The sequence below is a fragment of the Dendropsophus ebraccatus genome, chromosome 12, assembly GCF_027789765.1.
Source record: "Dendropsophus ebraccatus isolate aDenEbr1 chromosome 12, aDenEbr1.pat, whole genome shotgun sequence".
Lineage (NCBI taxonomy): Eukaryota > Metazoa > Chordata > Amphibia > Anura > Hylidae > Dendropsophus > Dendropsophus ebraccatus.
This window is the reverse complement of record NC_091465.1, coordinates 73,925,687-73,939,080: the sequence shown is the minus strand read 5'-3', so window position 1 is coordinate 73,939,080 and position 13,394 is coordinate 73,925,687. Positions and strand designations below refer to the sequence as shown.

Below are 13,394 nucleotides of genomic sequence, written 5' to 3'. Positions count from 1 at the left end.
CACTTGCATATACACCTGAAGTGCCGCTATTCTCTCTTTACGTGCTAGTAAAATGTAAATGTTGGGTAGGCAAATAAGATGGGAATAACTATATCATAACTATATATATACTAACTATATATGTCAGGAGAGTCTCCAAGGCAAATTATATGCTGTGGCTACTTGCGTTTTAACTGCAACAATAGAGGGAATTTTTCACAGTAAAATTTTCTGTATGTTTGTACAACAGCCATAGAAACCATTATTCTTCCGCTAATAAAAACTAATGGAGCTTTAGTAAAGTTTGTCTGACTATCGCACGTGTAACTGTATTAGTGGTTTTGTTGAGTTTGAGCTGTCAATGCTGTGAATACACTCCGTAATACTTACTGATCGCCTTTTACTGGAGATGGCCACAAATCAGCGTGACAGCTAGATGCAGACTGAACTAGTTCTCTAGGAATCCAGCTCCTTCTGCTCTCCCCCCTTAGGAGACAAATATTCCAGGCCTCTGTCTAACATTGTGTGTGTTTGCTGAGCACAGGCTGTTGATGCAGATGGGGGCAGGGCGTGATGTCACAGGAGGCGGGATATATCCCCCAATCCCCTGAGTGATTCATCATCTCTGACCGGCCAGAAGCAGCTGCTGCAACTTCACTGATTGCGCAAAACCCTGCAGTGAAATTCGGGCTATGTTCACACATGTCACACATAAGCCGCACCAGGGCGCAAAGTCTAAGGGGCCGCTGGTCTTTACCAGTGCCCACTGCAAGGCGGGATGGATGCTACCCCTGGCTTGACTTGCTAGCGGCGGCGGCGGGGGAGGTGCAGCTGGAGACACGTAAGCAGGTAGGAACACAACAGGATGCTTGGCTGGAACCACAGGCAGCAGGAACATGGCAAGACTTGCAGCTGGAACCGCAGGCAGGAATCACGGGCAGCTGGAACCACACGCTACGGGAAGCATGCAGAGGCACAAATACTAGGATCAGGGCAGGATGAGATTTATATGTGGGAGCACATTAGCCATTGAAACAGATAGCAGGCGGTATTCAGCGTGGAGTCTGCGGGGGGGGGGGGGGGGGTTCTGATAAAATTTCATCCCCAACTCCATAGTGTGAACTGGCCCTTACACTGGAATTTTACAGTAAAGAACACCGCACGCCAAATATTTACATCTTTATTAAAAATAGTTTAACAAATGACCAAAAACAAATATGTGAACCCAAATATTTAGGAAATAGGAGAATGTCCTGTACTGCGGCCATAGCCTCATACCAGCTTTCTTTATTCCCAGTGATCAGGTCTGCGCAGTAGTTGGGCTCAGTTCACATTTTGTTGCAGTTTGATGTCTGTGTCTGTTATGTGTACTGTTATTCAGTGATACTAAGGCTAGGTTCACACTGCGTTTTCAGCATCCGTTTAACGCATCCGTTTTTTTGAAAAAACGCATGAAAAACGGATTGCAAAAAACGGATTCATTTGTGTGCATCCGTTTTTCCATTGACTTCCATTATAAAAAAAAAACGGATCCGTTTTTTTTTTGGCGGACCAAAACGGACCAAAAAACGTTGCTGACCCTATTTTTCTGGACGTTTAAAAAAAACGGATCCGTTAAACGGATGCTGAAAACGCAGTGTGAACCTAGCCTAAGAAGACTAATACTAATAATAACAATGTGTCCAGCAGGATATTGGACGAGGTAATAATGATTCATAAGTATCCAGAACCAGGCCTGGGTCTGTAACATATAATAACATATTATAGACCTGTGTGATCTCCCCCTGGTATACTGTATTCCTATAGCTTTACTGTACAGGTTATTTCAGCCTAGTGTTATATGCTCTTTACTGCCCGCCCCTATACAACAATTTGGAAGATGCCTATAAATAAGAAGGCTTGTGTATAGAGATGAGCGCAACTGGAGCATGCTGCAGTCTGATTGTTCGGCGTTTGAATCCTATTGGCTTAAGAAGTTGGATGCAGCCTGAAAAACATTGATACAGCCTATGCAGGACTGGCTCTGGGTTTTTGCGGTCCCTTGAGCGACAGAGCCTCAGCGGGCCCCTCATTCATCCATCAATCCATCCATCTACTATGCACAATCACTTGAGACACCACTAACATGCACAAACATACACTTACTGACACAGACACTTTCTGACACACACTGACTGACACACACACACACACTTACTGACACACTGTCACACAGACATTACTGACAGACACTTACTGACACAGACACTGACATTAACAGACACACACAAACACTTACTGACACACAGACATTACTGGCAGACACTGACAAAGACACTAACACACAGTGTCGGACTGGGGTATCTGGGGCCCACCAGGGGAAATGATTCTGGGGGCCCACCAATGAAGAACCAGTAGGAAACGACATGTCAGTGTTTTTACAGGTTCTAAATCTGGGGGCCCACCGGAGGATCCTCTGGTTCTCTGGTGGGCCAGTCCGACACTGCTAACACCACACCTACTGACATAGACACACACACACACACGCACCTACTGACACATTACTGACTGATTCACATAGCACTTACAGATCAGTCTTCTCCCTCTTCCTCTCTCTGATCTCCACACTGTAAAGTTCACGACTTGCAGGTCATGTGATCAGGTGCTTCACCCCCCCCCCTCTCGCTCTCTCTCTCTCTCTCTCTCTCTCTCTCCAGGACGCTCCTTCTCTGTCTTCTGATGTTCAGCGCTCACCCTGCACTACAGTGAGTGGGCTGATCATCGAGCCCCTCTCCCTTGCTGGCCCCCCTTGAAGGAGCTTTTGGCCCCGGCACTTGCCCAGGTAAGCCCTGTGCTGGCCCCAGCCCTAAGTTTATGGGTGTATTGATGTTTTTCCGGACTCCTCTGGGCTGTATCCAGGTTTTGCTGCAAGTTCTCAGTGTTTCAGCAGTAAAATTTACACCTGCAAATTTACAAATACAATATGTATATATATATATATATATATATATATATATATATATATATATATAATATATATATACATATCCCCCCCCCCCCAGGGCAGAAAACTTATGTAGTTGCACTGTGTGTGTCTGAGTATGTTTAAGTAACAGAGCTGTGTGTGCGTGTGTTTTAATGTAGCAGAGCTGGGTGTGCATGTGTTTTGATGTAGCAGAGCTTGGTGTGTATTGTGCATGCTGCAGTACTCCATGTACTGTCATGGAGTGTTAAAGGGCCCTGTAATTTCAATATATTTCGACCCCTTCACTGCCTTAGACCACCAAGGAAATTTAATCAGCATGAAATATGTTTTTCCTGTTTTCAGCTGTCTAAACCAGGGGTGCGTGCGTCTTATGAAGCAAAATATATGGTAGATGTACAAAGAGTGGGGTGTCCAATCATTAGTGAGGAGATAGGGACATTTTGGTGGGCAGCTCTCGTCATCCCATAAATATTCCAATAAATAATATTTCTTCAGGGTCTTCATCCCATTGTTTGGCTTGGTAGGGGGAGATCAGGAATACTTTTTGTTATCGGGTCATGAAGATGAAGCAGAGTTCTGAGTATTTTTCTCACTATAGGAAGTTACTGTTGAAAATAAGAAGCAAATCATTTATTTGGGCGAGGACCGTGCCGACACCCTGCAAATTATAGAGGGAAGACACCTCCTCGCTGTCATTGAGCTCTGCCATATGAATCATTACGTTCCTTAAATCCTGCAAGATATGTCCTGAGGGAAGAAAAGACAATATATCACAATGACATCTATAATTGTATCTGTAATCAGACATTTTCAGGAGATGTAGCAGAGCCAAGAATCATGTAGTGCAACTCGTTGTAGGAGCTTCTATAGCATGAGCCAGGGCTACTACTATTGCATTATCTAACCTCAAAGAGTAACCTCTGGTATACTTTATGTTTAAAGGGTTTATCCAGGCATAAAAAACATGGTTGCTTTCTTCTAGAAACAGCACCACTCTTGTCCCCAGATCAGGTGTGGTTTTGTAGCTCTGTTCCATTGAAGCGAATGGCGCTGAACTGAAATACCACACACAACCTCAGGACCTCAGGTGGTGCTGTTTTGCTGTGCTTTTTGTAATCTTGAATAACCCCTTTAAATTCCTTGCTATTCTCAAGTTCTCTGCTTGCTGTCAGTGATTGCAAGTCTCTCCTTTTAAATTTAAAGTGTAACTGTCATTTTAATATTTAATAGTACAAGCGATCTTAAACTCTGTACTCAAAAAGCTGTTTCACAGACCCCCACCCCCACCCCCCCACACACACACATACACTTACTTCTTATCTGCTCATTATCAGGCAAAGCAGTCTTCATACCATAGAAGCATAGTGAAGGCTTTGCTGTGTTTATTCTAACCTATGGAGGAGGGAGAAGCCGAGGGGGATGAGTGAGCAGGAAGAGGAGACAAGCAGCTGTGCAGTTTGGACACTTTCTGGGCACATAAAACACTGGATTTACAGGTCAGAAAGGTCAATGCAGATTACAGATTAGAGATTACAGGACATAGTGTTGTGCAGGGCTGCCTTTTCTCCTCTCTGTGCTCACTCAACTCCCCTTGGCCCCTTAGCTTGACATGAATGAGAGAAGAACACTTCTTTAAATTTTAGCTAGAAACCCCTCCACAAAACTATGGCTCCCCAATTACAGCAGACTTGAATGCAAGTTTAAAGGCGTCAATTTCATGGGTGTGCAATCCAATAAAGTGTTCGTCTGTCCCTTGTGTCAAGCTTTGACTTTCAACCACAGCTACTTCTGTCTGCAGATATTGTGCCAGTCTTTGTATACTGAGATGTGATCATGGAAAGAGTAGACGTCAAGACACCCGTAAACTCAGTAGCTTGGGTCATAGCCGCCCCTTCAATAACCATTCTCCATGGAACTCTGTCAGGTCTGATATATAATAAGTCCTTTAGAAAATAAATTCCTGCAGGAGTTATAGGGGGAGATTTATCAAACATGGTGTAAAGTGAAACTGGCTCAGTTGCCCCTAGCAACCAATCAGATTCCACTTCTCATTCCTCACAGACTCTTTGGAAAATGAAAGGTGGAATCTGATTGGTTGCTAGGGGCAACTGAGCCAGTTTCACTTTACACCACGTTTGATAAATCTCCCCCATAGAGTTTATCAACAGTAAAATAAGTTACATGACTAAGAGAAAAAGGGGGTGATGGCGGGTGGGTCAGCAAGAGCTCAACTTATATAAAAATACTGCTGGATATTTGGTCTAACCCCTATTGAAAAAGATATAGCAAACAGGCAATGCTCACACACAGTATATGCCTCACTATTATGCTCAGTATTTTTTCAACCACAACCAGGAGTGGGTTAAAAACACAGAAACTGTGCAGATCTTTCCATTATAATTTTTTTTTCAGTTGGTTCCGCGCCTGATCTTGGCCGCAAATACTGACCCTAATACTGACTAAATCTACTGACTAAATATTGACTATCATGTGTGAACATAGCCTCAAAGTAGAAATCTATATAATTGCTATGTTCCCGCACAGTATTTTGCTCAGTATTTCTCAACCAAAACTCAGGAGTGGATTGAAAACACAGAAAGGCCAAAGCTAAAATTATATGGATTAAAAATAAAGACCTATACTTCTACTCCCTACTGGATCCATATCTGGCCTTGACTCAAAACCTGCCGTGCGTGAAAGCAGCTTTAGGGCTCAGTCTTTTTTATTTGAATCTTTATTCTAATGTGTAAACCTTTCGGGTTTTCGAGATGCTGTAGGGTAGATTTGTCACTCACCTCTTGCTGTCTTACTGATGTCTTTCAGAGGAGTCCCAGGGATGAGAACAGGGCTGAGGCCAAGAGGAGGAGACTGAAGGATATTGTTGATGACATGTTGCCTAGAAAAGGATGAAGACCGGATGTTATTCAGATTCCATCAGAACGTGCTCCTAGATGTTCTAACCCCATAGCGGATCATTTGTCAATCATACAATAAATTCACAATTAAAGAAAAGGAAAAAAAGAAGAGGGTTGCTCTCATAAAAGCTTAATGGCATGACCACAACCCCTGTCTGTACGCCTCATTAGGACATACGGACTGAATACAGAGCTCCAAACCCCCTCCATAGACGCACACTGAATGACACCTTTATAATTCTGGACTTGTCTGTATGGAAATAAGACCTGGGGCCCTGGGGTGCAACATAAAATCCAATGATTGATTTTCTGCGGATCAGTCTTGGTATAAATCCACATGTTGATCTGACATACATGGAACGAGACCTGGTTATGGGTATTAGACTAGGTGGGGCTAGGATCTCACTGTCAACCTTGTGAGGTAAAATAGTGTGGAGAGTATATGGAGAATGGTGTGATCAACTGAAAAGAATCAGTAAAAGGTAAAAGTAAGAAAAAGTAAAAGGGGGATCCTGTGCTTAAAGGGGAATATCCAAAATAAGCCTGATGAGCAGGAGGGGTACAATGTAGCGGATTACAGGCGATACACAATGCTGGTGCTCCAACTAATGTGCCAGAATGTACAACTCAGCATTCCTTAGCATGGATTGGCTATAAACGCAAAGGACCAATCCGAATACCATCACTGCCTAAGGAAATCAGAAAAGCAAGGCTCTAATGTGAAAGAGTCCAGGAATGGTAAAACTGAGCAGTATAGAAGCACAACCTACTCAGATGGATCCAGATCTATGTTGCGTCATGGTGATGGTGGGGTCAGGACTCAGCACAAGCAGAGCTATCTCTCCAGTCCGGATTTTTCCTCTCTGCTATCCAGAATCCTAGAATGTCTATCGGCTATTCTGGACATAACAGGATTCATAATCTTTCCCCCATGTCACTCCATCCCCCACCTTACCTGTCAATTACAATAAATGGCTGCCTTCTGTCCCCTGTCCCACAAGTCCGCTGCCTTGGAGGAGTTAGCATTGAGTCTGCCCTTTCATTCAAAACGCACATTCAGACCCCGACCACCTCCTTCTCCCTCCATCTCAAAAATCTCAATTTCCCGAATATTTCTCAACCCTGACTTCACAAAACTGCTGGTCCATGCTCTCAATATCTCACTCTTGGACTACTATAACATCTTCCTCTCTGGCCTTCCATCTAACACCCTCGCTAACCAACAGTCTATCCTCAACTCTGCTTCCCGACTAATCCACCTTTTACCTCGCTCTGCCTCTTCCTTTCCCCTCTGCCGATCCCTTCATTGGCTCTCCATTACCCGAAAAATTCTATGTAAATTGTTATTCGTCACATACAAGGCTGCCTACACCCTGTTTCCTTTATACATCTCTGACTTAAAGAGGTACTCTGGGCTGGGGTCATTTTTATTGTACGGCCGGGGACGGGGTGGATATAGAAGCTGCCGGTCACTTACCTCTCCGGTTCCAGCTCCGGGTCCCGGATCGCTCCGCCCTGTTCTCCCGTCCCGCTTGGCCACTTCCTGGTCTGAGCTGCAGCTTGAGACCTGACATCTCAAGGCAGCTCAGCTTTCAGCGGCCGAGGCGGGACCTTGATACGATCTCTGAATGGCTGAGCTACCTTTAGACGTCAGGTCTCAAGCTGCAGCTCAGACCAGGAAGCGGCCAAGCGGGACAAGAAAACAGGGCGGAGCGATCCGGGACCCGGAGCTGGAACCGGGAAGGTAAGTGACCGGCAGCTTCTATATCCACTCTCTCTAAGGCCGTACAATAAAAATGACCCCAGCCCAGAGTACCTTTTAATATCCCGATACTGTCCCTTACACAACCTCCAATCCTCAAAAGACCTAATTTTTTTGCTCCCTCTTGTTCGTACCTCACACAACCACCTCCAAGATTTTTCCCGAGCCTCCCCCATACTCTGGAACTCGCTACCCAGACACTTTACCTTCTGTCTCCCTCCCCGTACCTTGTAGACTGAAAGCCCTCGCAGGCAGGGTCTTCTATCCCTACATTCCATTTTGTTATCTCTTGATCTTATGTTACGTTCTGCATACGTAAATTCTGTATGTCACCCCTGGACGCAATCTGGAATCAGGGGTGCTTTAAATATACCTAATAATAATGAATCACTGAGCTCTTCCTGTCAGGTGTGAACAGTACAGACAGGTTGGGGTGGCGTAACTGTAAGGGCATTGTCTTCTTGCCACACCCTGGCTCCTCTGATACCTGTGGATGGATATTTGGATTGTAGGCTGCATCTATTCATGGCAGCCATTTACTCTATGGCAGAAGGACAAATCAGTGGGGCAATGTACCATACGCAAAGGTTCTATAGTCATGGATTGGTTCCAAAAATAACAGTGCTTAATGTTCACATTCCTTAGACCCTAATCCTACACAACATCTTTGGGAAGAAGTAGAACAGGCTGTTCACGTGTCAGGAGCTTCGTCTAATGTTAAAGGGTTACCTGGCTATGTTTCTTTGCAGGGTCAGGATGAGTTGAACAGACACTAGTATGTGACAGAGACCAGTAAGTGGGGGGAAGCAGGGCCTGTGGTGGATCAGGCAGATAACTGCCCCCTAGTGGAAGTTTCAAGCAACCAGAATGTTGATTTTCGCTTTGTGTCTATGCAGAGAACTTGCAGCTCTGTACCAGGAAATAAATTTAAAGGGGTAATTCACCACCCCAAATTTTTCTTTCAAATTAATTGGTGTGAGAAAGTGCCAGAGATTTGTATTTTTCTTCTATTGAAAAAAATCTCCAGTCTTCCAGTACTTATCAGCTGCTGTATGTCCTGCAGGAAGTGGTGTATTCTTTTCCAGTCGGACACAGCACTCTCTGCTGCCACCTCTGTCTATGTAAGGAACTCTCAAGAACAGTAGCAAATCATAGAAAACCTCTACTGCTCTCCAAGCTGGAAAGAATACAGCACTTCCTGCAGGACATGCAGCAGCCGATACGTACGGTAAGACTTAAGATTTTAAAATAGAAATAACAAATCTCTGGCACTTTCTTGATCCAGTTGATTTAAAAGATTTTTTTTTTTTGCTAATCTACCATTTTAAACACTAGAATTATAGATAAGGAAATTCAGTCTATATAGAGTATACAGATATAGATAGTGCCCAATGTATAAATCATAAATGCATGACCTCATAGTGACCTATAGTTCTGCATACTCACCAGTCAATATGGTAGTGACTTGTTCCAAGGTGGCGTTTTGCAAGGTTGGCCCGTGTAACAGCAGGAGTGTGTAAAAATCGACTAAATTTCTATTAAATTTGTTGAACGTCAAAGTGCAGTTGTCTAGTATGGTGACATTACCAACATTCAGTGTCCCATTGACTACTTGACTAGTTTGACTAGTATCTCTTAAACGTCCAATAATAAATCTGCTCGAATCGGCGGTTCTTGCTCTGTACCAGTTACAAAAATGAATGGGGAGGTTTGCGCCTGTCACATTTAGTGAAACTGGTCCATTGATGGCAGGTCGAGCTGGATTCTGTGTTATCGATACTGCCTGTTCTGTTGGGGTCACCCAAACATAAAGGAGACCTGAAAAAAAGGAACAATCATATTATGTTATATAGATAACTCTGGATAATCTGTGACGAGACCTGCCCTATTCAATCTCAGTTTACCTTGGGTCATACTTACTGCTGCCCATGCTCTAACAGCTCAATGCAGATTTAAAGGGTTTGTGCCATCTACACCTTTTCAGCTCGGGGATTGTAGCGGTGCCGAGCTGAATCAGCTTGGCACTGCTGTGTCTCCCTCTGACATTAAAGGGGTTATCCAGCGCAAAAAAAAAAAAAAATCTTTTCAATCAACTGGTTTCAGAAAGTTATATAGATTTTTAATTTAGTTCTATTTAAAAATCTCAAGTCTCCCAATACTTATCAGCTGCTGTATGTCCTGAAGGAAGTGGTGTCCTCTTTTCTGTTTGACACAATACTCTCTGCTGCCATCTCTGTCCATGATAGGAACTGTCCAGAACAGGAAAGGTTTTCTATGGGGATTTGTTACTGCTCTGGACAGTTCCTGACACGGACAGAGGTGGCAGCAGAGAGCACTGTGCCAGACTGGAGAGAAAACAACATTTCCTACAGGACATACAGCAGCTGCTAACTATGGGAAAAAATTTAGATTTTTTTCAAAATTGCAAATCTTTATAACTTTTTTAAACCAGTTGATAGGAATACTCCTTTAATGAGGGATAGACAAAATTCATTACTTATTTTTAACCCCTTCATAATGCAGCTAATTTTAGTTCTTTTTTCCTCGTGTTTGAGAAGCCGCAGCTCTCAAATTTTTTCATCTACAGAACCATATAGGCTCTTTTGCTGCAACACCAATTGTACTATGTAATGACCCTTGTAATTTTTCCATATAATATGCTACAAAAATAAAATGTGCTTAAAAATCTAACACTTCGGGTGATTCAGAGTTTTTACATATTTTATTTGGAAAAATAAGAAAAGTTTGGTGACTTATTTTTATCTTAAAAAAAAACAAACAAACATTTTTACACACTTTTGAAATCCTCCTAGGGGACTTCTATAAGCAACGCCTTGGTTGCTCATAGACACCAGTGCAGTAGCTATGTACTGTATTGATCAATGATCTCAGCACTTAAAGTGAATCTGTACCCACAATCTGACTCCCCCCCAAACCACTTGTACCTTCGGATAGCTGCTTTTAATCCAAGATCTGTCCTGGGGTCCGTTCGGCAGGGGATGCAGTTATTGTAATAAAAACATTTTTTAAACTTGCAGCCGGGGCTTACATTAGTATATGCATTAGGCTGGCACAACCTCTCCTTCCCTCCTCCCCACCCTTCACATAATTAGGAATTAGGAATTAGGAATACTCCAGGCAGATTGCTTCCTATTCCCCACCTGTGTGCATAATGAACATCGGCTGGATCATTAAGACACCTGTGCAAAGCTGAAACAGCAGTAAATGTTCCTGGATCATTCCTAATGCTGAGGAGGGAAGGAGAGGTGGTGCCAGCCTAATGCATATACAAGTGTAAGCCCCAGCCGTTAGACACAGCGCTGTAGGATTAAAAATAGTTTTTAAAACAATAACTGCATCCCCTGCCGAACGGACCCCAGGACAGATCTTGGATTAAAAGCAGCTATCTGACGGTACAAGGGGTTTGGGGGGTCAGATTGTGGGTACAGAGTCACTTTAACCCCTTAGCGACCCATGACGTATCTGATACGTCATGGTGCCGCAGGGGGTGTTCAGAGCGTTGCCGCGCCGGCTAATTAAGCCCTTCAATGCAGCTGTCAAACCTGACAGCTGCATTGAAGTGCTTTATGCACACTATCCCTGGTGTCTAGTGGCACGGATCTCCCCCCCCGCGATGCGATCGCGGGGGGGAGATCCGTTCTTCTGCCCGTGCCGGGCCTCAGCGTCGGAATGACGCTGATTCCGGCTCGGCAATAGATTGCTATGGCCTGCAGCAGGCCATAGCAATCTATGACCGATCTCATGGATCTTTGCTGTGTATATACACAGCATTGATCTCTATGAGAGATCAGTGCTGTCTATATACAAGCCCCCCAGGGGGGCTTCTAGTGTATGTAAAAAAGTGTTTTTATTAATAAAAAATCCCCTCCCCTAATAAAAGTCCAAATCACCCCCCTTTTCCCATTTTATAAATATAAATTAATAAATAAATAAACATATTTAGTATCGCCGCGCGCGTAATAGGCCGAACTATTAATTAATCACATTCCTGATCTCGCACGGTAAACGGCGTAAGCACAAAAAAATCCCAAAGTGCAAAATTGCGCATTTTTGGTCGGATCAAATCCAGAAAAAATGTAATAAAAAGCGATCAAAAAGTCGTATATGCGCAATCAAGGTACCGGTAGAAAGAACGCATCATGGCGCAAAAACTGACACCTCACACAGCCCCATAGACCAAAGGATAAAAGCGCTATAAGCCTGGGAATGGAGCGATTTTAAGTGACATATATTTGTTAACAATGGTTTGAATTTTTTACAGGCCATCCGATACAATATAAGTTATACATGTTATATATCATAGTAATCGTAATGACTTGAGGAACATGCATAACAAGTCAGTTTTACCATAGGGCGAACGGCGTAAATGCAAAACTCCCCGAAATCAAAACAAATTCGTTTTTTTTTCAATTTGACAGTGCAAATGATTTTTTTCCGGTTTCACAACATATTTTATGGAAAAATTATGCCTGTCATTACAAAGTACAATTGGTTTCGCAAAAAATAAGTGCTCATATACGTCTCTAGGTGAAAAAATGCAAGCGCTATGGACTTTTAAACATAAAATGGAAAAAGCAAAAGCGCAAAAACGAAAATTGGCTTTGACCTTAAGGGGTTAATGCCTACAGGCTGCGGAAGGGGGCAGAGCTCTTGGGCTGCCTAATCCGACCACTGTGGCCAATTGGCTTAACCGGCCAATGTGCCACCAATGACCGGCATTTATAATGTTTAAAGAGTACCTGCCATTAAAAATTACTTTGGGCATGCCATCAGGCATGTCAAAAGTTATTGATCGCAACGAACCTCACTGCCAAGACCCACTTCAAGCAGGAGATATAGCTGGTGAGAGAGCAACGCCATCCCCTTCCTGTCCGTACCTCCTGATCGGCTAATTCCAACAAAGTCTATGACGCTACATAGACAGAATTAACGAGCAGCAGGGTTATACTTATTTGTTACTTGTATTTAAGAAAAACTCAAGCCTTCTGGTACTTATTAGCTGCTGACATGGACAGAGATGGCAGCATAGAGCACTGTGTCAGACTGGAAAGAATACACCACTTCTTGCAGGACATACAGCAGCTGATAAGTACTGGAAGACTTGAGTTTTTTTTTTTTTGTTTAACAAATCTGTTAAAGTTATTTACAAATCTATATACAGTGGATTAAACTTTTTTTTTTCTCTGGTGTACCCCAGTCAATTGAGAGGGAGTCATCAGTAGAAGAAGCATAGTGGGGTTGGGAAAGGAGTCTGATAAGAGCACGAAGAAGAATATTTGTCTAATAAGTATAGACTAATATAGTCTAATATAATATATTTAAACATTTGAAATCATGGCTTGTTCTAAGTAACAAAAACAATTGTTGCACATTAAATTAGTATTGTGATATTACTGTAGGTATCATGTTTAGGTTCACATCTAGGTGATGCAGTGTCTTCATATTTTACTCACCTAGCAGGACAAATCCTTTGAAGAAAGGCATTTTGGACATTTTGGAGACAGACGTTAATTTGTAGGGGTCTGAAATATCAAACTATAAGCGGGAAAAAAAGAAAAAACATAAATAGTACATGCCCTCACTCATACCTTCTGTCACCATACAGTGCTGAACCCAAAAATACAGTATATCACTAGGACTCTTGAGGACATGGCCTATAATATAGGTTATATAAAGGGTATATCTCACCAAGTTAATGTCTTGTGACAGTTATCCTTCGAATGTGTTGTTCCACCTTTAAAATCTCCTATTC

The 13,394-nt window shown here is 43.0% G+C and overlaps 1 long non-coding RNA gene across 1 annotated transcript; it reads right to left on the bottom strand.

Annotated features, from left to right (window-relative positions):
* Positions 1 to 2,488: 2,488 nt before the first annotated feature.
* LOC138769135 (uncharacterized) lies at positions 2,489 to 13,123 on the bottom strand. Its single transcript, XR_011359213.1, has 4 exons — positions 13,096 to 13,123; positions 9,068 to 9,439; positions 5,740 to 5,840; positions 2,489 to 3,691 (listed from the first exon to the last, which is right to left on the bottom strand). It is a non-coding gene; the product is annotated as an uncharacterized lncRNA (long non-coding RNA).
* Between the last annotated feature and the right edge of the window lie 271 nt (positions 13,124 to 13,394).